This window comes from Rutidosis leptorrhynchoides, chromosome 5 (genome assembly GCF_046630445.1).
Source record: "Rutidosis leptorrhynchoides isolate AG116_Rl617_1_P2 chromosome 5, CSIRO_AGI_Rlap_v1, whole genome shotgun sequence".
Lineage (NCBI taxonomy): Eukaryota > Viridiplantae > Streptophyta > Magnoliopsida > Asterales > Asteraceae > Rutidosis > Rutidosis leptorrhynchoides.
In genome coordinates this window covers 162,931,959-162,959,431 of record NC_092337.1, presented here as the reverse complement: position 1 = coordinate 162,959,431, position 27,473 = coordinate 162,931,959, and positions in this window count along the sequence as shown.

Genomic DNA, 27,473 nt, shown 5'->3' with positions numbered 1-27,473 from the left:
GATATTGTGTAAAAACTGCATTCAAGAAACTGATTTTGATGTAACATATTAGTATTGTAAACCATTATGTAATGGTCGTGTGTAAACAGGATATTTTAGATTATCATTATTTGATAATCTACGTAAAGCTTTTTAAACCTTTATTTATGAAATAAAGGTTATGGTTTGTTTTAAAAATGAATGCAGTCTTTGAAAAACGTCTCATATAGAGGCCAAAACCTCGCAACGAAATCAATTAATATGGAATGTTTTTAATCAATAAGAACGGGACATTTCATCGAGGTCCGGCTTATCTTGATGAGAAAGATCTGCCGCGTCCCATGGAAACGAGTCAACATGACAATCCTTCTGGATATTTAAAAGACTTCCAGCAGACTGATCCCTTGGTTCAAGAAATTGATCCATTGGTTCAAACCACTTCTCTTCCGAATTCTGAATCTCAGGGTTTGGAGGAAGAGTCTTTAACTGAAAGAGATGTGCCACCTCATGGTATATCAATGATTTCAGGAGTCAGAGATAGCAATATCTCTGCGAGTGCTAAATCGACGGGTAGTTCTACTACTCTGTCAGAGTCTCATGAGACTAAAGTCATGGAGGCGGATGCTTTGAAAGAAACTTCACCGGTGACAACTCCAGTTGTTACCCAACCTCCATCAGAAGGGGATATCATGAATCTGACTAGTAGTATGTAAAGCTCTACATATAAGTATAATACCGCACATTTATCCATTCCTGCCCTCACGACAACTCACACACTTCCACCGACATCACTTCAACAGTTACTGCTGATACTGATGTTGTTCATGGTTACACCGTTGTTTCACCAACTGGGTCACCTTCTCGAATTTCAAACAGATATGGATTCAGATATCTCTCTGACAATGAGGTGGAGGAGCTATATTGTAGTGACCCGAACTTTTCCATGATTATATATATTAAATGAAATCTACATTTGCATGATTGAATGTTTCCAACATGTTAAGCAATCAAATTTGTTAAGACTTGATTAATTGAAATAGGTTTCATGTAGACAATTGACCACCAAAATTGACCGGCGATTCACGAACGTTAAAACTTGTAAAAACTATATGATGATATATATATATGGATATATATATATATATATATATATATATATATATATATATATATATATATAGTTAACATGATATTATTATAAGTAAGTATCTCATTAGGTATATTAACGATGAGTTATATACATAAAAATGAGACTACTAAGTTAAGAAACTCGAAACAATATATATAACGATTATCGTTATAACAACGTCTTACTAAATACATATGTATCATATTAAGATATTGTTACACTATATTTAACATGATAAAATGATAAATAATTATATCATTAAGTGTGTTAACAATTAACTACATATGTCAAACAAGACTACTAACTTAAAGATTTTCGAAACGAGACATATATATAATTATTATCGTTGTAATGACATTTTAATGTATATATATCATATTAAGATATATTCATACATCATAATATCATGATGTATGAATAATTAAACATCTCATTAGATATAATCAACAATGGGTTAACAGCATTAAATGAGATCGTTAACTTAAAGGTTTCAAAACAACACTTACATGTAACGACTAACGATGACTTAACGACTCAGTTAAAATATATATATATGTAGTGTATTAAAATGTATTAATATACTTTTGGAAGACTTCAAGACACATATCAAAATACTTGTACTTAACAAAATTGGTTACAATTGCATTCTCATACATTTTCATCAATAATTCTACTCGTATTCGTTCGGTACTCGTACTCGTACAATACCCAGCTTCTAATTATATATACTATTGGTATATACATTTAATGATCAGCTTTTAGTAGCCCTTAACGAGTCATCAAACATGTGGGAACCATCATTTGGAAACTAGCATGAAATATCTCACAAAATTACAAAAGTATTATAAATCATTCATGAATTATTTACAAGGAAACAAACTTACACATCCTTTATATCTAATCCATATACCAACGACCAAAAACACATACAAACACTTTCATTCTTCAATTTTCTTCATCTAATTAATCTCTCTCAAGTTCTATCTTCATGTTCTAAGTGTTCTTCATAAATTCTATAAGTTCTAGTTTCATAAAATCAAGAATACTTTCAAGTTTGCAAGTCTACTTCCAAGCTTTCAAATCCATTCCAAATAATCATCTAAGATCAAGAAACCTTTGTTATTTATAGTAGGTTATCTTTCTTATTCAAGGTAATACTCATATTCAAACTTTGATTCAATTTCTATAACTATAAACTATCTTAATTCGTGTCATGATTCTACTTCAAGAACTTTCAAGCCATCCAAGATCATTTGAAGCTAGATCATTTCTTATCACTTCCAGTAGGTTTACCTACTAAAATTAAGGTAGTAATGATGTTCATAACATCATTCGATTCATATATACATAACTATCTTATTCGATGATTTAAACTTGTAATCACTAGAACATAGTTTAGTTAATTCTAAACTTGTTCGCAAATAAAACTAATCCTTCTAACTTGACTTTTAAAATCAACTAAACACATGTTCTATATCTATATGATATGCTAACTTAATGATTTAAAACCTGGAAACACGATGAACACCGTAAAACCGGACATACGCCGTCGTAGTAAAACCGCGGGCTGTTTTAGGTTTGATAATTAAAAACTATGATAAACTTTGATTTAAAAGTTTTTCTTCTTTAAAAATGATTTTTCTTATTAACATGAAACTATATCTAAAAATCATGGTTAAACTCAAAATGGAAGTATATTTTTCAAAATGGTCATCAAGACGTCGTTCTTTCGACTGAAATGACTATCTCTTACAATATTGACTTGTAACCTGTATTTCCGACTATAAACTTATACTTTTTCTGTTTAGTTTCATAAATTTCAATTCATTATGAAACCATAGCAACTTGAATCACTCAAAACGGATTTAAAACGAAGAAGTTATTGGTAAAACAAGATTGGATAATTTTGCTTGTTGTAGCTACGTGAAATTTGTAACAAATCTAAACAAATCATAACTTAACTAACTTATATTGTATTATACATGTATTCTAACATATATTATGTAATCTTGGGATACCATAGACACGTATACAATGTTTTGACATATCATATCGACCCATCTATATATATATTTCGGAACAACCATAGACACTCTATATGCAGTAATGCTTGAGTTAGCTATATAGGGTTGAGGTTGATTCCAAAATAATATATATACTTTGAGTTGTGATCTAGTCTGAGACTTGTATACACTGAGTTGTGGATTGATTCGAGATAATATATATTGATTTATTTCTGTACATCTAACTGTGGACAACTAGTTGTAGATTACTAACGTTGGACTGCTAACTTAACAAACTTAAATCGTTAAAACGTAATAAAAAATATTGTGAATATATTTCGATCATACTTTGATATATATGTATATATTCGTTATAGGTTCGTGAATCGACCCGTGGCCAAGTCTTATTTTCCCGACGAAGGAAAAATATGTGAAAGTGAGTTATAGTCCCACTTTTAAAATCTATTATTTTGGGATGAGAATACATGCAGTTTTATAAATGTCTTACAAAATAGACACAAGTGATCAAAATTACATTCTATGTTGAATTATCGAACCGAATATGCCCCTTTTTAGCTTGGTAGCCTAAGAATTGGTATTTATTATAATTGCCACCAATTGACGCGAATCCTAAAGATAGATCTATTTGGCCCAACAAGCCTCATCCGAGTTACGGATGCTTTAGTACTTCGATTTATCATGTCCGATGAGAGTCCCGGAATGATGGAGATATTCTATATGCATCATGTTAAGGTCGGTTACCAGGTGTTCATCATATGAATAATTTTTATGCAGTTTGCATGTTATTGAGAAATGGAAATTGAAAATCTTGTGGTCTATTATTACGAATTGATAAATATATAGATTAAACCTATAACTCACCAATATTTTTGTTGACGTTTGATGTGCAAAACATGGTATATGAATTGTTGTATGAAAGAGTATGGAAAAATACCGATTAAAGATTGTTACACACTAACGGGCAGTGTACCTGATCGTGTAGTAGTATAGTAAATGGTAAAATTCGTGTATCGTTCCAAGGACAGTTGTATTAGTCAAACTAGAATTAGAAACTATATTATGATTAACTAAGTAAATGAAACTTACAGATACAAGATATTATGTTTTTGTGGCTATTTAACGATTAGCCAAATCAGAGAAGATTAAAAGTAAAAACAATATTTTTGGTCTTTTAAGTTTATATAATGAAAACAAGTGCAAAGAAAGCAAATAAGATAGTTTGATTTAGATGAAAGAGACGAAATGTTCATCTAGATATTTTACCCTCGGTATTAGATGTAAGTTATATTGTTAGGACCCGATTGAATGAATATGTGTGTAAGTTATCTAATAGGTTCACCAAGAGTTCTCTTTAGTAAACACGCAAACACAATTACAAGATCAAGGGTTCCCTTTTCACTATAGTTCTTGTATTTGTAGTCGGATAACTTAACTAGTTCTAAGGCTTGAAACTTGACTTCTATGTTCATAGTTATCAATAATTGTACAAACGTTCGTTGCATACAATTCATCCCTATATCGTCTAACCAATTGAATCTAATTTACCTCCTTGGTCCGGTTTAGTAAACAATCAATCTAAGACAAGCTGATTGTAAATCAATATGATAAATCAACAAGAGTTCTCTTTATCAACAACATATCAATTAACTAGTTACAAATGATTTTTAACATCAATAAGCATGTTCTTGAATCAAACTTAAAACTATCACACAAAATACATTCAATCCATAAGATTACATCCAATACCTCAGTTATTAATCTAGACAAACATTATAGAGTTTAGCCAATAATCATATTAACAAACAACATAGCAATCAAGTGGTAAGTAGAATTCATTGTTAAGAACAAGAAATCAACCTATTAGAGAATGAATCTTGAATGGAGAAGGTGTTGAATCTTGATTCTTGGATGTTAAGCCTCTTCAAAGAGCTTGGAATTCTCCAATTTTGCTCTCCAAAACGTTCCTAGAACTCCTCTGATCGTATATGCAAACTGGTCTCTCAATCATTCATTTTTAAAGTGGTTAAAGTGGCCCAAAAAGTCAAAAGTAGGCTGAAACCTACCACTGGACGGCGTCCCAAATTCTGGACGGCGTCCAGTTGTAAAGGGGTAGACGGCGTCCCACTTCCTTGGTCGGCGTCCCGTTGTGAAGATCTGGACGGCGTCCAGATTTTTGGATGGCGTCCAGATGTACTGAAGTTTACTGTCTCGTTTTTCTTTCATATGCCTTAATTTGGACGGAGTTCCAACAATTTTGGACGGAGTCCAACATATCTGAAGCCTTGTTTTATCATTTTAGAGCGCTAATTTGACCATAACTTGTGTCGGGATCAACCATTATGATATCACAACTCATATAATGGTCATAATTCATCAAAATTCCTTATAAACCACTTTCCAATACAATTTACATACCTTCGTGCATTACTTGTAGAAACCGCCTTAACTATCCTTGATTCGAGAGTATTTCTCACGATATTGCGAGAGATATATATGATGTAATTTAGCAATATCAAAACACCCCACACTTAAACCTTGCTTGTCCTCAAGCAATTCTTTCTTACAAAGTAGAACAATATCAAACACACTTACACAACATAGAGTACACACATCACACAAATCATGCGAAGCACACGAATTACACACGTTTATTTGAAACGCAACTCACACTATATGAAACACATGCTTTAAGTACAACACACCTATATTGGAATCATACTCACGCTATATACACAATAAGAACACATGCACACATTTTTGGGAGATTAGAGCCAAGTATCTGAAAAATTTGATCCTACGGAAATCAGGATCTTATGAAAATGTTTTATGTTTTTGAAAATGTAGTGCTAGTTTTTACACTAGGCACGTTTTCTGATTTTTTTGGATTTTCTAAAATTTGAAAAATGAGTGCAGGTTTCCCGCTATTGGTCAAGCCAAGAGATGTTGGTAAGAAAATAATGTGCTTAGGAGGATACACATTATGTCACGACCCTACTTTTTCCGTTATCTTTTACCGTTAATTATTTAACGACCATTAACTGTTAATTGTGCTACGTCATTTCTATGACCTATATTATTATTTTAATAATAATATATTAATTATTATGTGTTATGTGAATATTTGTATTCATATTTTGAGTTATACGTTTCTACGTGTCGCGAATTTCTATCCGGCGAATCTTTTCGATTTTCAAACCAACGGTCGAGTTTTTGGGATATTTAAGTCCTATATATTTTAAATATGATATTTTAAGATCATATAATTATATATAGTATTTATATTTATTTTTCGTCGCGTATTCGTTATCTCTCCGAAATTTTAATCGCGTAAGCGTGTTTTCGCGTTTCGGGGTTCGTTCGGGCTTTTGGGCCATAAGTAAATCAACAATTAAGTGAGATGGGCCAAGTGGGGCCCACCCCACCCCTAGGATCGTCCGAATGGATGGGAGGGGAGTATACTCCCATTTATTTTATTTTTGCAACATTATTATTTTTCCATTCCACTTTTATCTAAACCTAAACTTATCAAGTTGCTCTCTTTTCCTTTTTCTTGCTCCTTGGCTGTCACCCAACACCACACAAACATCATCATCTTCAATCAATTTTGGATCTTGGATCATCCATTGTTATACATCAACGCGTTCCTCATTCCGTTCTCTACGCGATTATACTTCTTGATTATCGTTTAGGGTATAAACCCTTGAAGCGACCCGTCCTAATCCATCCGGACAAAGTCTACATCGATTATAAACGATTCACAATAGTTGATTACATCGCGAGGTACTTGACCTCTATATGATACATTTTACAAACATTGCATTCGTTTTTGAAAAGATAATCTTTCCTATCATCGAAGTTGACGGCATGCATACCATTTCATAATATATTCAACTATAATTGACTTAATAATAATCTTGATGAACTCGACGACTCGAATGCAACGTCTTTTGAAATATGCCATGAATGACTCCAAGTAATGTCCTTAAAATGAGCAAATGCACAGCGGAAGATCTATTGCATACCTGAGAATAAACATGCTTTCAAGTGTCAACCAAAAGGTTGGTGAGTTCATTAGTTTAACATAAATAATCATTTCATGATTTTAATAGACCACAAGATTTCATATTTCCATTTCTCATAAACATACGTCCCATGCATAGAGACCAAAATATCATTCATATGGATTGAACACCTGGTAACCGACATTCACAATATGCATATAAGAATATCCCCATCATTCCGGGATCCTCCTTCAGACATGATATAAATTTCGAAGTACTAAAGCATCCGGTACCTTGGATAGGGCTTGTTGGGCCCGATAGATCTATCTTTAGAGTTCGCGTCAATTAGGGTGTCTGTTCCCTAATTCTTAGATTACCAGACTATATAAAAAGGGGCATATTCGATTTCAATAATTCAACCATATAATGTAGTTTCGATTACTTGTGTCTATTTCGTAAAACATTTATAAAAATTGCGCATGTATTCTCAGCCCAAAAATGTAATGAGTAAAAAGGGAGCAAATGAACTCACACATATAAATATTGTAAAACAGTTAATAAAGCATTTGCATGTATTCTCAGCCCAAAAACGTAAAGAGTAAAAAGGGAATCAAATGAAACTCACCATACTGTATTTTGTAGTAAAAATACATATAACGACATTAATCAACTGAACAATGCAGGGTTGGCCTCGGATTCACGAACCTATATCATTTGTATATATATTAAAACATATACTCGTAATCGAATAAATTTATTTATTAATAGTAATGTATTTGTTATATTAATACTTTATAAGTTTTATTATTTATTTACATATATTCATTATTTTTTTTGTATAGAAATTTTATTATAATTAAGTTATGTAATTTGAATATATTTGTACATATGTAATCTTTATTTTATACTTATAATCTTAATAATATCTTTAAAACCTTTATTTTCAAAATCACAATAATTTTAATGATATTGATAATACTAATATTAATAAAACTGATAATGTTAAAAAATGTTACTTTTAATGATACTTTTAGTTTTAACAAAAATGACATGTTTGAAAATAATGTTACTTTTAGTAGTAATGGTATTACTAATAATACTAATACTGATGATAATAATATCTACAATAATGATAATATTAATAACATTAGCAATACACATAATACTTGTAACTATGATAATATTAATAATTACTATAATACTAATGATAATAATAGTAATAATAATCATAGTAATAATAATAATAATCATTATAGTAATAATAATAATGATAATGATAATGATAATAATAATGATACTCCTACTCATAATAATAATAATAATAATAATAATAATAATAATAATAATAATACATATTAGTAAAAATTATAACAATACTAATAATTATAATACTTGTAATATTTATAATAAATGGATAATAATAATAATAATAATAATAATAATAATAATAATAATAATAATAATAATAATAATAATAATAATGATGATGATGATGATGATGATGATAATAATAATAATAATAATAATAATAATAATAATAATAATAATAATAATAATAATAATAATAATAATAATAATAATAATAATAATAATAATAATAATAATAATAGGAAATGAAGCTACCTTCAAAGGAAATTCCCCAAAAAAATAATATACTGTCCCATTGAGGACTCGAACCCATGACTCCTCGCTTCCCGACACTAACACTTAACCATTGATCCAGTTGCGTTTCTCTGAAATTAGTCCTCACAGTTATTTATTTAACTCAATTATAATTCCTGTTCTATTTCTCTTCTTCCCCAACTATCCAATCGACCAGGTGTTCATATTTCATAAAAAAAAATTAAATACAACAAGGTAATAATAACCATTAAATATCCAATGTTTATTAATTGAAAACACAAAAAAAGAAAATAAACGAAAACATCAAATACAGCTTCTGCTGTGCGACGTAGGTTTCAAAAAAAAAATTATAATTGATTTCGAATTCAAGATCTTTTTAGCTTATGAATCCTTCATAAAATAAATTCCAATTCGCTCATAGAAACTTTATGGATAATCAATTTAACTTGAAATATAAAAACATAATCGAATTTCAATGAAGAACGATTTATTGACTTTTTATTTTGGAACTTTGACCTCAAAATTAATCTTTGATTTCAAAAATTAAGATCTGAAAACTTACAGATAGATTGATGGAAGGATTTTTAACAACCCTGCATTTATAGATTTTAAAATAATTCAAAATTAAAGATTAAAAAAAAAAGAGAACGAATAGGGGAGACCGACGGTTATCAGCTTTTCTTTGATGAATTTAAATTGAAATTGGCTGTAAGAGTTTTTAGTTGATAAAAGCCATAAAAGATTTGAATGTGATAATCTAATTCATAGAATAATTCTCATATTATATAACCACTGGTCGACAAGTTTACTCAGAGAAAAAAAAACCGATTAGGACTCATAATAGATTTTGGTTGTATCCTTGTGTTTGATTCCTAATTTTCTACGAATTGATATCATCATCCACAGATAAAACAAATTAATTCAGATTTTGTGTTGGAACAATATATATATGGATAAATTTGATTGGTAAGTTTTGGGAAAGAAACAAACAGATAAAGTTGATCTTGATGTTAAAGAGGTCCCTTGTGTGTTTATTTACAGCTATAACATATTAATAATAATTAATTAAATATATAATAATACTGAATTTTATTAGTAATAATACATAATAATAAATATATTAATAATAATTATCCTATTAATAACAATTTTTAAGATTAACAACACTAATAGTTATAAAAGTGTTCATAATGATATTATTAATAATAATATTAATAAGTTGTATTATTCTTATGTTAATAACAATAATTATATTAGTATGTGATAATAATGATTCTTGATATTTTAAATGATAATTTTAATAATTTTATTGATGTTAGAATTAGTAATAATACTGAAAATATAATAAGTTACATGTTTCTATGATAGTATTAATATTACTTATACTTATCAAATTTCCTATATTTATATATATTTTATATCAAAACTAATAGTACCAATATTAATGTTAATATTAATAGTTATAACGAGGGTAATTATAACATTGTTCATATCTTAACTTGTAATTACTTTTAATATTACGTAAACATACAATTAATGTTCAATATTTATACCTCACAATGTGTATACTAATAATAATAATATCTATCTTTTTAGTAATTTTATTAATAATATTGCTTAAATATAATACTAGTAATCATAATAACATTAATACAACAATTATATTTAAACTTGTAAGTAATTTTAATATATTACTATTTATAATATAATATCTACTAATTATATAATTTACTGAATCTTTAATATTTATTAATTAAATATTTATATATTATTATATTACTTATGTATAGAATTCATATGTATTTACTTATTTATTTACACACCGATGTTCGTGAATCGTCGAAAATAATCAAAGGTCAAATGGATATATGTAAATAGTTCAAAATTTGTAAACTCAGTTTAACAGACTTTGCTTATCAGGTTGAAATCATATAAAGATTAAGTTTAAATTTGGTCGAAAATCTCCGGGTCGTCACAGTACCTACCCGTTAAAGAAATTTAGTCCCAAAATTTGAGTGAGGTGGTCATGGTTAACAATAAAAATGTTTTTATGATGAATATGAGTTGATAAATAAAGTTTTATCATCATTGAGTAATATGAATAAAACGATTTGATTACTCGAAGTGTACGAGTGAAGCTGTCACAAAAGATTGAGATATAGATTTAACTTTTGACGTTGTCACGATGGATTTCCGAAATTTAAAGGATTTAAAGAAACCTTCAAAATCTAAACGATTTGATACTTTGGACAAATAAAGAAATCAAGATCTCTATAATTAAATACTGTAATCTTCCTCGATTACTCTGTCTGATATTTCCATTATAAATCAAACTCTTCCGTTTCATTATTCTCATAATTTCGATACTTTCTTTCTTAGTTCATACATCCAAAAGATTGTGAAAATGCTTAGTCCAGTTCTAATCCTTAATATTTTCCTAATTATCATTTCTGTCATCCTTTCTTCAATCTTCCACTAGAAAAATCTGTTTGCTTTTAATATAACCTTGGGGTGATACTATTCTTAATTATACCGTGTCTTTATATTGCTATTCCTATTAATATCCACGGTTTGTAATTTATACGTTGTTATCGGGCTCTGTATCTCCCCTTATTTTTCAATGTTCCTATTTCTGTTTCCTATAATCATTGTCATCCACAGTTAATACTCCCTCCGATTTGCTGCGATTTATACTCCAATTTCTATTTCGGAGCTTTGTCCCTTCGTTTCTTCTTCTTGCGGTTAGGCGTCTCTTGTAATGGTCCAGAATTCACAGATATAAATTTTTGAAATGAACATTGTTAATATTCTAAGAAGAAAATGGTAATAGCACAATCCGACTTTTCAAATTACCAGAATTCAAGGAGAAGATAAGACTATCAAGAAAATATGTTCTTGATATGTTTATAGATTAGACAGAACGTAAGAGTCGTGTAATATGGCATATGATGACGTTATGATCTGTGAATCATCACATTCCATATAGAAACTCAGCATGACTTACTGTAATATAATCACGTTGATCAAGTGTCATTATATTATACTAACTCATGCATCAGTTACCAACACTACTTCAAAAACATTCTTATTTTAAATTTAAAAGTTTACAGAATATAGAAACTAACAGTTTCTATATGATGTAACACTGATAGCACGAAGAGATTAATGATTTCTGATAAGAATAGTTATAAAAATATATTCAGAAATATCGAGGATATTTATAATGAAAGATACGATAATATCTCAGAATATCTAAGATCAGAGGATGATAGAAACTATTGTTCGCAAGGGTTTAGAGTAAAGAGCAAGATATTCACTATAGACTTTAGCAGACATTGAATCATTTGGATTCTTTGAAGTCAAACTTATTCTTTGTGATCTGTCCACGGCTTTCTTCATAGTTTCGCATAATCTGCTTTTCGGTACTATATTTTCTATTGAATGTGTCCAATATAATGATACACAGGAACCACGAAGAGGTATATAATTTCGGACAAGAAGAGTTATGAAAATATCCTCAGAAATATCGAAGATATTTATGATGATATTTTGGGATTTCTAAGTTCGATGGTTGAGGAAGAAAGATTTTACGCAAGATTTTAACATGAGTACGGAGTAAGATATTCGTTGAAGGTTTCATCGGATCCAGAATTACCTAGATTCTTTGAATATATGGTATGGTCCTGGTATTTGGCCTTGGTATCCTTCATGGGTAGCTCAATCTGTTTTTCAATACCCAATTTTCTATCGAGCGTTCCTAACACTCCTTTCTTTATCATCAAACTTTTGGTCGTTTAGACGATCTACCATTTTTCTGTTTCCTCTGTATTTAATGCTACGATATCTGAATCATCGGTTATCATTCCGAAGTGGTTTCAAGAGAATCGTGTTTTTTTTTAGATGATTAAACGCTGATGGTAATATGGTGGAATATGAAAGGTTCCCTGGTAACAATAAAAGAGCACGCGTATATATCAACGTTATAATAAGGTTGTTTCATACGAAAAGTCGAAGTTGTCTTGCTGGAGCTGTGACAAAATTGGCTATTTTGAAGAAGAACTGCAAGGTTATTTTGGGTAATAATAACACTAAAGAAATTAGCACAGTTATGTGTTAAACGTTTACTCAGTTTCCGAGAGTTTTTCAGGTGTATAACTATATGCATAAATCTTTCCTTCTGTAGATGAAGTGTCGTTGGTTCATCCTCTCGATTGAGGTGTTTTCAAGAATCATGAAAGGTTTGAACGCAGAATGTAATCGTGAAGATACAAATGAGGTTTAAGACGAAATCAAGTGGCAAACTCGAAGAATTGTTTAGTTTCATATGTTATAATCAATATTTTAATTCATTTTAATTGTCCGATGTTATTAGTCCACAGTCGATAGTCCACAGTTGACAGTCTAATAATTCATATATAGTTTAATATATAATATTCGAATTAATTAATACGTGTCGTGACCCGTATACGTCTCAGACTCGATCACAACTCAAACTATATATATTATTGTAGAATCAACCTCAACCCTGTATAGAGAACTCGATCATTACTGTATATAGAGTGTCTATGGTTATTCCAAATAATATATATAGATGCGTCGATATGATATGTCAAAACCTTGTATACGTGTCCCGATATTTAAAGTGCGTAAATAAATACAGAATTTAAATGACGATAAATAAAATGCGTAAAGTAAATAACAGAAATTAAATGACAATAAATAAAATTGCGAGAATGTAAATTGTGATAATTAAATTGCGATAAATAAAATGTAATCAGTTAGCTGGGAACAATTAGCTAGGAATAGTTAGCGTGGATTCTTAATAAAATTTCTCATAGTTAATTTGTTTGTTTCTAACAAAATTTTTTTTGTCCAATGTTTTCTTCATTATGCCACTTGTTGGATTCTGATAAATCAAAATCCAAATATGAAATTGAATGAAAAGGGTTATTCTGCGGTGAACGGATACGTATATCGGTGGATGTAAATAGGATAGTAAATAACTGTTGAATCAGATTTGAAAGAATGTACAGTGTAATTTATTAGTGTGAAATCTAAATGTTCCTTGGGTATTACCTACCCGTTAAAATATTTTCACCATTAACAGTTTGTACAAAAGAATTTTTAATTACAATCTTTATGAAAACATATATACATATATATTTTCTTCAGATGTAATCATGGATTTAATGAGTTAATATGATATTATCTCATTTGATTTACCGTTAAAACAAGAATATATAATCTCTAAAACATTAGAGATTACATAATCGCCATGTCGTACGAAGATATATGATGTAGAACGATACGTAGAACGATGATTGTACTCGAAGTACAGAATGAGATGTTGAGGCATGTGATGTTGAGACTTGGGTTGTTGATGGTACTATTGGTGCCGGTGATGTTGCTGAAGCTGATACTTTTTACACCATATTTTCCAAATTGATTACTCGAGCGCGAAGTTCGTTGACTTCTTCTATTATTCCGGGATGATTGTCGGTCGGAACGAGCGGATGAATAAGGTTTAGAATTGTGGATAGAATATAATCATGTCGAGCTACTCTAAAAATAAGAGAGAAAATGGTGTTACGAACAGGTTCGCCGGTAAGTGCTTCAAGTTCTTCACCAAGAATGTAGGTTGGTGAGTGGAAAGGATCGCCTTCTTCTCGACTCCATTGATTTAGTCGACTACAAACCCATCAGATGAATTGGGGATGACTGATTGGTTGATTCATTCCGGTGATGCTGATAGGTGAAACTCTATATCGGAATAGCTGTCGGAATCCGAGGAATTCGAACTGGTTGAGGGATTCATCTCGTACGATCAGAGGAAGGACTTTTCGATAAGAAATAGATTATAGGATGTAGATTAGTACCCTGTAATACATAATTTATATATGCACATATAATACTAAAATCCCATAAACTACGGAGGAATCTACGGAAGCTGTCAGGCAAAGGTAACAATAACAGATACGCTAAGATATGGATTTATCTATACACTGTCTATGTAATAGAGGTAGTAAGACGTGTCTAGACTTTAAGGATGATAAGAAATAAATTTTTCGACACTAAATTATAAGCAAAACTTTTGACATGCAGACACGGTCGAAGTCCAGACTCACTAATGCATTCTAACAACTATCAGTTAGACTCACTAATGCAAGACCTGGTTCGCTAAGACCACCGCTCTGATACCAACTGAAGCAACCCGTCCTAATCCATCCGGACAAAGTCCACATCGATTATAAACGATTCACAATAGTTGATTACATCGCGAGGTACTTGACCTCTATATGATACATTTTACAAACATCGCATTCGTTTTTGAAAAGATAATCTTTCCCAACATCAAAGTTGACGGCATGCATACCATTTCATAATATATTCAACTATAATTGACTTAATAATAATCTTGATGAACTCGACGACTCGAATGCAACGTCTTTTGAAATATGCCATGAATGACTCCAAGTAATGTCCTTAAAATGAGTAAATGCACAGTGGAAGATCTATTGCATACCTGAGAATAAACATGCTTTCAAGTGTCAACCAAAAGGTTGGTGAGTTCATTAGTTTAACATAAATAATCATTTCATGATTTTAATAGACCACAAGATTTCATATTTCCATTTCTCATAAACATACGTCCCATGCATAGAGACCAAAATATCATTCATATGGATTGAACACCTGGTAACCGACATTCACAATATGCATATATGAATATCCCCATCATTCCGGGATCCTCCTTCGGACATGATTTAAATTTCGAAGTACTAAAGCATCCGGTACCTTGGATGGGGCTTGTTGGGCCCGATAGATCTATCTTTAGAGTTCGCGTCAATTAGGGTGTCTGTTCCCTAATTCTTAGATTACCAGACTATATAAAAAGGGGCATATTCGATTTGGATAATTCAACCATATAATGTAGTTTCGATTACTTGTGTCTATTTCGTAAAACATTTATAAAAATTGCGCATGTATTCTCAGCCCAAAAATGTAATGAGTAAAAAGGGAGCAAATGAACTCACGCATATAAATATTGTAAAACAGTTAATAAAGCATTTGCCTGTATTCTCAGCCCAAAAACGTAAAGAGTAAAAAGGGAATCAAATGAAACTCACCATACTGTATTTTGTAGTAAAAATACATATAACGACATTAATCAACTGAACAATGCAGGGTTGGCCTCGGATTCACGAACCTATATCATTTGTATATATATTAAAACATATACTCGTAATCGAATAAATTTATTTATTAATAGTAATGTATTTGTTATATTAATACTTTATAAGTTTTATTATTTATTTATATATATTCATTATTTTTTTTATATAGAAATTTTATTATAATTAAGTTATGTAATTTGAATATATTTGTACATTTGTAATCTTTATTTTATACTTATAATCTTAATAATATCTTTAAAACCTTTATTTTCAAAATCACAATAATTTTAATGATATTGATAATACTAATATTAATAATACTGATAATGTTAAAAAATGTTACTTTTAATGATACTTTTAGTTTTAACAAAAATGACATGTTTGAAAATAATGTTACTTTTAGTAGTAATGGTATTACTAATAATACTAATACTGATGATAATAATATCTACAATAATGATAATATTAATAACATTAGCAATACACATAATACTTGTAACTATGATAATATTAATAATTACTATAATACTAATGATAACAATAGTAATAATAATCATAGTAATAATAATAATAATCATTATAGTAATAATAATAATGATAATGATAATGATAATAACAATGATACTCCTACTCATAATAATAATAATAATAATAATAATACATATTAGTAAAAATTATAACAATACTAATAATTATAATACTTGTAATATTTATAATAAATGGATAATAATAATAATAATAATAATAATAATAATAATAATAATAATAATAATACTAATAATAATAATAATAATATTAATAATAATAATGATAATAATAATAATAATGATAATAATAATAATAATAATAATAATAATAATAATAATAATAATAATAATAATAATAATTATAATAATAATAATAATAATAATAGGAAATGAAGCTACCTTCAAAGGAAATTCCCCAAAAAATAATATACTGTCCCATTGGGGACTCGAACCCACGACTCCTCGCTTCCCGACACTAACACTTAACCATTGATCCAGTTGCATTTTTCTGAAATTAGTCCTCACAGTTATTTATTTAACTCGATTATAATTCCTGTTCTATTTCTCTTCTTCCCCAACTATCCAATCGACCAGGTGTTCATATTTCATAAAAAAAATTAAATACAACAAAGTAATAATAACCATTAAATATCCAATGTTTATTAATTGAAAACACAAAAAAAGAAAATAAACGAAAACATCAAATACAGCTTCTGCTGTGTGACGTAGGTTTCAAAAAAATATATAATTGATTTCGAATTCAAGATCTTTTTAGCTTATGAATCCTTCATAAAATAAATTCCAATTCGCTCATAATAACTTTATGGATAATCAATTTAACTTGAAATATAAAAACAGAATCGAATTTCAATGAAGAACGATTTGTTGACTTTTTATTTTGGAACTTTGACCTCAAAATTAATCTTTGATTTCGAAAATTAAGATCTTAAAACTTACAGATAGATTGATGGAAGGATTTTTAACAACCCTACATTTATAGATTTTAAAATAATTCGAAATTAAAGATTTAAAAAAAAAAGAGAACGAATAGGGGAGACCGACGATTATCAGCTTTTCTTTGATGAATTTAAATTGAAATTGGCTGTAAGAGTTTTTAGTTGATAAAAGCCATAAAAGATTTGAATGTGATAATCTAATTCATAGAATAATTCTCATATTATATAACCACTGGTCGACAAGTTTACTCAGAGAAAAAAAAAACCGATTAGGACTCATAACAGATTTTGGTTGTATCCTTGTGTTTGATTCCTGATTTGGTACAAATTGATATCATCATCCACAGATAAAACAAATTAATTCAGATTTTGTGTTGGAACAATATATATATGGATAAATTCGATTGGTATGTTTTGGGAAAGAAACAAACAGATAAAGTTGATCTTGATGTTAAAGAGGTCCCTTGTGTGTTTATTTACAGCTATAACATATTAATAATAATTAATTAAATATATAATAATACTGAATTTTATTAGTAATAATACATAATAATAAATCTATTAATAATAATTATCCTATTAATAACAATTTTTAAGATTAACAACACTAATAGTTATAAAAGTGTTCATAATGATATTATTAATAATAATATTAATAAGTTGTATTATTCTTATGTTAATAATAATAATTATATTAGTATGTGATAATAATGATTCTTGATATTTTAAATGATAATTTTAATAATTTTATTGATGTTAGAATTAGTAATAATACTGAAAATATAATAAGTTACATGTTTCTATGATAGTATTAATATTACTTATACTTGTCAAATTTCCTATATTTATATATATTTTATATCAAAACTAATAGTACCAATATTAATGTTAATATTAATAGTTATAACGAGGGTAATTATAACATTGTTCATATCTTAACTTGTAATTACTTTTAATATTACGTAAACATACAATTAATGTTCAATATTTATACCTCACAATGTGTATACTAATAATAATAATATCAATCTTTTTAGTAATTTTATTAATAATATTGCTTAAATATAATACTAGTAATCATAATAACATTAATACAACAATTATATTTAAACTTGTAAGTAATTTTAATATATTACTATTTATAATATAATATCTACTAATTATATAATTGACTGAATCTTTAATATTTATTAATTAAATATTTATATATTATTATATTACTTATGTATAGAATTCATATGTATTTACTTATTTATTTACACACCGATATTCATGAATCGTCGAAAATAATCAAAGGTCAAATGGATATATGTAAATAGTTCAAAATTTGTAAAATCAATTTAACAGACTTTGCTTATCAGGTCGAAATCATATAAAGATTAAGTTTAAATTTGGTCGAAAATCTCTGGGTCGTCACAACCCAACCCTAGAACTTTTGATTTTTCTTTATTTTTCTGTATTTTGATTATATATTAATAGTATGATGATTACTTGTTGTTGTAATGGTGTTTGTATGCGAAGAATTACTCGAATACATATGTTTTCGGTTTGATATAAATGGGACAGCAGCTTTTTATTTAATTATGGAATTGTGACTGTTATAAAAGTTAAAATAAAGTATCTATATGAGTTCCTCTCATCAAGACATTAATTTTAGACTCCGAATTCATGTCGTTTCGATTCCCGGAGCCCTAGATATGATCAAAGTGGTATTTTGTTAAGATTGAAATGTGATTTTGGTATGAACCAGGTTTGATCCGACTTTGTGACCATATTTGGTGACTTTAGGGTGTGTTAGTGTGTTAGGATTAATGGTGGGACGAACTTTCATGTTCGGGTCATCTAAATCCGAGCCACGAATCACCCGTTACGTCTAAAACACGATTTTGATTGAATTAAAGTTTCAAGTGGTGTCATAGCTGATCACCACGACTTGTGGGCTGTTCTTGGTGTGTTCTTGAGTGTACCAAAGTGTCGGGTGGTTTGATTAGGCGGAGATATATGTAAGGCTAACCGAAAACCGACACCCGGGGCTCAAGATACGACCCGATGAACTTTTGATTTAAAACTTATGACTAATTATTAAACTTATGATATAAATAATGAATTTAATTATCATTTAATTATTTATGATATAAAAAGTAATTATTAAAATTTTAAGACTTATGATATATATATTTATTATATCATTTAATTATTACTTATGATTTAATTAACATTTTAATTAAACTTATGATTAATAATACTTTTATTATTAATGGAAAATACTTATGATAAGTATTAAACTTATATTATGAGATTATTATAATGAGACTTATAATAAGGATTATATAATTATTTAATTATTATAAGGCTTAGATATTATTAATTTATAATTTAATTATTAAATACTTATGATTTAATAATTATAATTAGAAACTTATGATATGATTAATAATACTTATATTATGACTAATATTTAATTAATTAATTAAATACTTATGTTATATTAATTATATCATTTAAAATTATATTGACTTTAATAATTCATTTTAATTTAATTAAACTTATGTTATGACATAATTAGACATATTTAAATTTAATAAACATTATAACTTACATTATTATTACAACTTACACTTTTAAAATTAATGTTGACTATGTTTGACCAAGGTTGACTTTTGAGTTGACTTGGGTTGACTTTGACTTTCAGTTGACTTTTGTTGACTTTCTAATTAAGAAAACTTTCCTAACTTATAAACTTTCCAAAAATAGAAACTTTCTAAAAATAGAAACTTTCCAAAAATAGAAACTTTCTAAAAATAGAAACTTTCCAAAAATAGAAACTTTCCAGAAATAGAAACTTTCCAAAAATGGAAACCTGCTAAAAATAGAAACTTTCTAAGAAAGTGTGTGTATGTACACTATTCCGATCAAACCGATGCATATTGAGTATTGTTCTATGACTACTTGCAACATGTACAATAGCTATCATACTAAGACTTGGCCTAAGTTATTATTTATATCGACCTGCTTTATTTATAGGTCGGCGTTGTGATCATTCCTGATCACTGTACTCATTTGCTGTTCGTTTATTTGTGTTGGTTACTTCATTACTATTAAGGTGAGTTATAGTCCCGTTTTTGCCTACTTTTCAAAGTATATTTTTGGGATGTGATTACATGCATTTTATATTACGTTTAGACACAAGTGACAATTAAATTTAAATTATTAATTGTGAGTTGGACAAAAATATTCCCTAGTCTGGTAACTGTAATCATTGGTTTCTACCGGTGAACGCGAATCCTACGGATAGATCTATCGGGTTTGACAACCCCATTTCGAGCTAGTCGCGCTAGCAATTTATAATCGAAATATTTAGTACTTCGTATTTTGTTGTAGATACACTGTCCAGTGTATATTATTATCGTGTTTGGCAAGGGTAAATAAAGGGTTAAGTGGTTACCAGGTGGCTCATTGATAATGGAATAATGTTTAATGTTTTCTAACATTTTTAAATCTTGTGGTCTAAAGTTTATTCAATTATTTAAACCTATAATTCACTCAACCTTTGTGTTGACAGTTTACTCACAGTTTTCACAGGTACTTGAGTTTATGTGATGCTTCCGCTGTGTTTAGAAGAGTCTGCATGCATTTGGCCAGATTTTCATGAAACAATTATGAAACTTTGGCTTGCATTCTGTTTTTGGATAATTTAAATTTGTGGGTTTGTTGACAATGTTTTGTGTCAACTTTGGTTAACTAATATGTTGGGTTACTTTTAAACTACATATTTTGGTATGCTTTCCTTTTTAGGAAACTTTTGAAATAAAAGAATGCAATGTCGTTTGTTAAATTCATTTAAGCTCGATCATGCTGTGGGACCAAGTGACGGAGCCGTTAAGTGTTTTAACGGGGCCATCACAGTTGGTATCAGAGCTCTGGTTGTAGGGAACTAGGTGGTCTTAATGTGGTCAACCCGTGGTTCTTAGGGTGCATTAGAGTCTAGTCTACAGCCCGACCCTTTTGCTATAGCATTATTATGCATTTCATTTCGTATGTGATATATCGTAAGCATTTATTCCTATTTGGTATATGGTTTGTGGTTTTACTATTTGCAGATTTCTACTTCGAGCAATAAATCTGTTCGTACTCCTGCTTCTTCTGCTGCTGAAGAACGCCATGCTGATCAACCTTTGATCGATGATCCGGTTCACTACCACTTTTTCACCCTAACTCACAAGAACAGAGCTTACACCGACAAGACACGTATTAATGCGCTTAGTGATTGTATATGTACTTTGCCACATAACGAGATGATGGACCAGATTCGAGCTAGTATGGATTTGTTTGTTAGTTTCAAGAATAATGTTGGGTTCGAGAATCCTAAGCGTAACCGCGAGGTGGACGCTAAGTTCGAGGCTCTCGAGAGCACAGTTCGTGGTTTGAAGGCAGAGTTGGAAGAAGTGAGAGGAAAGTTGCGGAAGTATGAGCCTCCTGCCGAGACTCATGCCGGCTCAACTTATCACACCCGCTCTAAGCAGATGTGATATGATGATTCATGATTAATTACTTATTTCATAAGACTTAATGTCCTTTCATACATACATTTTTGGATTATGTACAACGTTTTGCCGAGGATTTTATTAAGGTTTTGTTATGGGATGTTTTTCATTATGTATGGATGGTTATTTTTATGACATCTATTATCATTATCACGTTTTATTTTCTGATGTTGTGACTCTTGGCATGTTATATTATGCGTAATGTAGATCATGAATGTTAGGTGCTATGTATGTTGTATGATGTTATCATAAAATATGTATAGATGTGGTGGTTATTTCTATAACAATCATAACTGTCATGTTATTACTCATAGTGGTTACTGACTATTATTTTAATGGTTAATCTTTTTGTGTTTGGTCTATTCCTTTATAACACTGGTATTATTCTCATTACTAACGGTTGTGTTATTCTGTTTTGAAGATCATGCCTCCTAGAGAGTCCAACGAAGCCCGTATGCAACGTCTTATCACCGAAGGGATAGCTGCTGCTATGGTAGCAAATGCAAATGCTGATGCTAATGCGAATAATAATCAGGTGGGATGCTCCCACAAAACGTTCATGGCAAGTTGCCCACAGGAATTCAGTGGCACTGAAGGACCCATAGGACTTACCCGCTGGTTCGAGAAAATCGAGTCTATTTTCAGGGTTTGCTGAGTTCGAGAGGAGGACAAGGTTAGTTTTGCTAGCTGCACTCTTAAGGATAGTGCATTAACCTGGTGGAACAACTTGGTTAATAGTTTGGGAAATGATGTGGCTTATCGTTTAACTTGGAATAATTTCAAAAAAAGAATGATCACCCGCTATCGTCCCCGGGGTGAGCTTAAGAAGTTAGAGGTTGAGCTTAAAAACTTGAAAATGAAGGGCACCGAATTAGATGCCTACGAGCAAAGGTTCTTCGAGTTGACTTTGTTGTGTCCTAATGTTTATGCGGATGAGAATCTTAAGATTGAAGCGTACATTGATGGGTTATCTGAGAAAATCGAGCATGGGGTCGAGTCTAGTGAGCCCCAGACAATCGAGGCCGCGATGTCTATGGCTCATAAGTTGAATGATAAGATCTTGAGAAGAAGCAAGGCTGCTGTAACCGAACCCAGTGAAGAGACTGTTAAGAAAGCTGATAATGGGAAGAGAAAGTGGGATAATAACCGCAATCAAAACCAGAGTCAGCAAAAAAAGCAGGATACTTCTGGTTCAAATAACTGCAGTCAGCATGTGTGTCCTCGATATTACAAAGCTCATGATGGTTACTGTGCCGTGACTTGCAAGAGGTGTTCCAAACAGGGACACATTGCTAAGGATTGTACGGTGCTTCTGCCGGGTTCTACTACTCCTGCTGCAGGTGGTAATAATGGTAATAACGCTGGTAATAGAGGTGGGAATGGTAATGGTAATGGAAAGTCGAATAATGGTGGTAATCCGAGGGTTTGTTACGAGTGTGAGAAGCCGGGGCATTTCTGTGATGCCTGTCCCAACAAGAAGACTGCAGAGACTGTGTGATGACCCGGAAATTTCTGATCAAATTTAAACTAAATCTTTGTATGATTTACATTTCCGACACGATAAGCAAAGTCTGTAAAACTTAATCTCAAAATTTTTGAACTACTTTCATATATTCAAATACCTTTCGGTTATTCTTGACGATTCGCGAACAATTATATGTATATAGATACATATATATATACTATAACTTGAAAACGTAACAATGTATTAATTGTTTGATACTGTACATTAAACTTATTGGTTTAAATATTTATTTGAATATATATGATAAGTTGGAATATTAATTATATGAATAACTTGCGACGTATATTTAAAACGTGTTTATGAATGTTGAAAATATATATTAACTTGGTCATAAAACGATTTGTTATTATATATATATTAACAAATAGCGAGACAATGATTTATAGAAGTAAACGACCAAAACACTCGAAAGTTTAAGATACACTTTGAATGATATAGTTTATTGATAATTTAAGACTATATTTTGACAAAGGTACGAGTCACAAAACGTAAATTGCGAGTTTTCTAAGCGTACAAAAATGCGTTCGAGAAACCGGAACCGGGACATAAGTCGAGTGACAACGTACGAGTCATCGGAACGAAAATTACAAGTCAACTATGCACATGAATTTAATATAATATATAATTAATTATTTAAATTATATATATTATAAAATATTATGTCGACAAACAAGAAGTTAAAAATTTGTGAGCTGTCCCAGGGTGCCATGCGATCGCAAGGCCTTGAAGCACAAATCCCAAGCGATCGCGTGGGGTACTTTTTCAGAAAAGGTTCTATAAATTCAAACGATTTCATTTCAATCACACACATATTTATTTATGTTACTTCATCCGTATTTAAATTATTATTATTATTATTATTATTATTATTATTATTATTATTATTATTATTATTATTATTATTATTATTATTATTAAGATTAATATTATTATTAATCTTATTAATTATTAGTATTATTAATTATTAATTAGTAATATACATAAAATACTACGACGAGGTTATGAGCGTGTCACTTTCAAAAATGGGTTTTTGAGCGGGATAAAGTTAAGGAAATTATGGGTTATAGCTATGGAGGTTATGGGTAATGTTCATGGGTATTATTTACAAGTCAAACCTACTGTTATCATCTATGTTGTGTCTACGTACTTTTCTGCAATATTGAATCACAATATTGATACGTAAGCATTTATATTTTATCTTTTATACATTAATTGTGTATCCATGTCTAGTGCTCGAGTATATATATTTATACATGTTTGTATGCTAAATTTCATCGTTAAACAGTTTATAATGAATCACGAATTAAATACATATATTACTGGTAAAAGGTATATGATATACATGTTTTCGGAAAGCTGGCGAAAAATCAATAACTTTTCATTTAGACACCGAATAGTTTCGATGAACGGATTAAAAGATATGATCAACTGAATTATGATTGACGTTAATTGAAATTGCTTTTGAATCTGCAATTAAAATTTAAACAACTTGTTTACGAGATTGATAAAGTGAACTTTTAAATATTACCAACCGAGTAAATGACTCCTTATATAAGGTATGTCTCGTTTTGTTGAACTATTGTCAAAATTGACTTTTTGAAACGACTTTGGATAACTTTTGTATGTCGATCTCGAGCATTAGGATTATGATACACTATGACCTGACCTAGCTTGATAGACATTTATTGACCAACATATGTTCTCTAGGTTGAGATCTACGGTTATTTGGTAATCCGAGTTTCAGTCGCATTTTGGTGAACGACTTTATATGCTGCTAAGGTGAGTTTCATTTGCTCCCTTTTTAATTGCTTTTGCAATCTATATTTTTGGGCTGAGAATACATGCACTTTATTTTAAACAATGGACACAAGTATATACTAAATTCTATACTGAGTTTGAACCGAAAATCCCTTAGCTTTGGTAACTAGTAACTGCCGGTTATAAGAACTGGTGGGCGCGAGTAGTAGTATATGGATCCATAGGGCTTGATATCCCCGTCCGAGCTAGAGCACTAGCCTTTTAACGGACGTATGCTATTTAAGAAGCGTACACGTTGGTTTGTGTGTATTTATTAAGATGATTATACAAAGGGTACAAATTATATATACGTTAAGTTTAGTTACCAGGGTGCTCAATTTTGTAGAATATTTTGATAAACGTTTCTGGATGAAACAACTGAAATCTTGTGATCCACCTTTATGTACATATTATGCAAAACATTAAAACTATGAACTCACCAACCTTTGTGTTGACAATTGTTAGCATGTTTATTCTCAGGTTCCCTAGAAGTCTTCCGCTGTTTGCTTACATGTTATACAAGCTATGTGCATGGAGTCTTGCATGCTTTAATCAAGAAAACGTTGCATTCACAAAACCATCATCATGTATCTATTTTGACTGCATTGTCAACGAAAGTATTATTGTAAACTATTATTTACAGTGACTGTCTATATGTAGAAATCATCAGATGTCGAAAACCTTGGAATTAAATATTCATTTATGGTATGCCTTTTCAAAAGAATGCAATGTTTACAAAACGTATCATATAGAGGTCAAATACCTCGCAATGAAATCAATGAATGGCGTGTTCATCCATATGGATTTGGAGCGATTGTCACAGTTGGTATCAGAGCGTTGGTCCTAGCGAACCAGGCTTGCATGAGTGTGTCTAACTGATAGTTGTTAGGATGCATTAGTAAGTCTGGACTTCGACCGTGTCTGCATGTAAAAAGTTTTGCTTATCATTTTTTGTCGGAAATTACCTGCTTATCATTCCTAGTCTAGACACGTTTTACTGCATTGATTGCATGAATAGTGTATAGACAAAATTCATGTCTTAGCGTATCTTTTACTGTAAACTTTTCCTGACATCTTTTGAAAATTCCTCCGTGATTTATGGAATTTTGGTATTATATATACATATATAAATTATGTATTGAAGAGTACCAATCTAAATTCTATAATCTATTTCATATCAAAAATCATCTCTCTAATTATACAAGATGGATCCCGTATCTAGTTCAAATTCCTTAAACTCCGACAGCTATTCCGATATGGATATTCACCTGAATTCCGAAGACAGTGTAACCGGAATGGATCAACCAATTAGCCATCATCTATTCTGGATGAATTGGGGATGGGTTTGTAGCCTACTTAAATATTGGAGACAAGAAGAAGGCGATCCCTTCCATCTACCACATTGCCCTCTTGGCGAAGAACCTGAAGCACTTACCGGTGAACCTGTTCGTAATACCATTTTCTCTCTCATCTTCAGAATATCTCGTCATGATCATATACTCTCTCAAATTCTGGATCTTATTCATCCGCTCGTCCGAACCGCCAATCATCCCGGTGTAGTAGAAGAAGTCAACGAGCTTCGCGCTCGGGTAGTGGCTTTGGAGAATATGGTGCAAAGGTTACAAGCACCAGCAGAATCACTGGCATCAACAGTACCACCGACAACAACACCAACAGTACCATTACCACCACCAACAACATCCGCACCGCAAGCCTCAACATCACAATATGTACCTTGAACATCAACGTCATACGCATCGTAGTTACCAAGAAATACCTGCAACAATAACCGATGAAGTATTAACTCATTTCCCCTGAAGAAATTTTATGTATATTTAATATATATGAATTTTGAAATCAAAATAAATCTTTTCGTACTAAGATATTACGTGTGAATCTTAACTGGCAGGTACTACTCAGTTAGTTCATATTACTAATATGCAATTATGTATATCCTTCCTTAACAACTTAACCATTGTTAACTACAATCTCTGTTTCAACTTAATGAATTCCATTTCATAATAAACCAAGTGTATTATTCAATTACATAATTGATTTTACATTTTCATTTTTGATGTACTCGAAACTTTTCAGAAAACATCATCTGTGCCTTGTAAGGTTCACAAAAATACCACGAGCACCAACATCCTTCACTGAGGAATATCAATAAGAATAAATAATTAAGTGTTGATT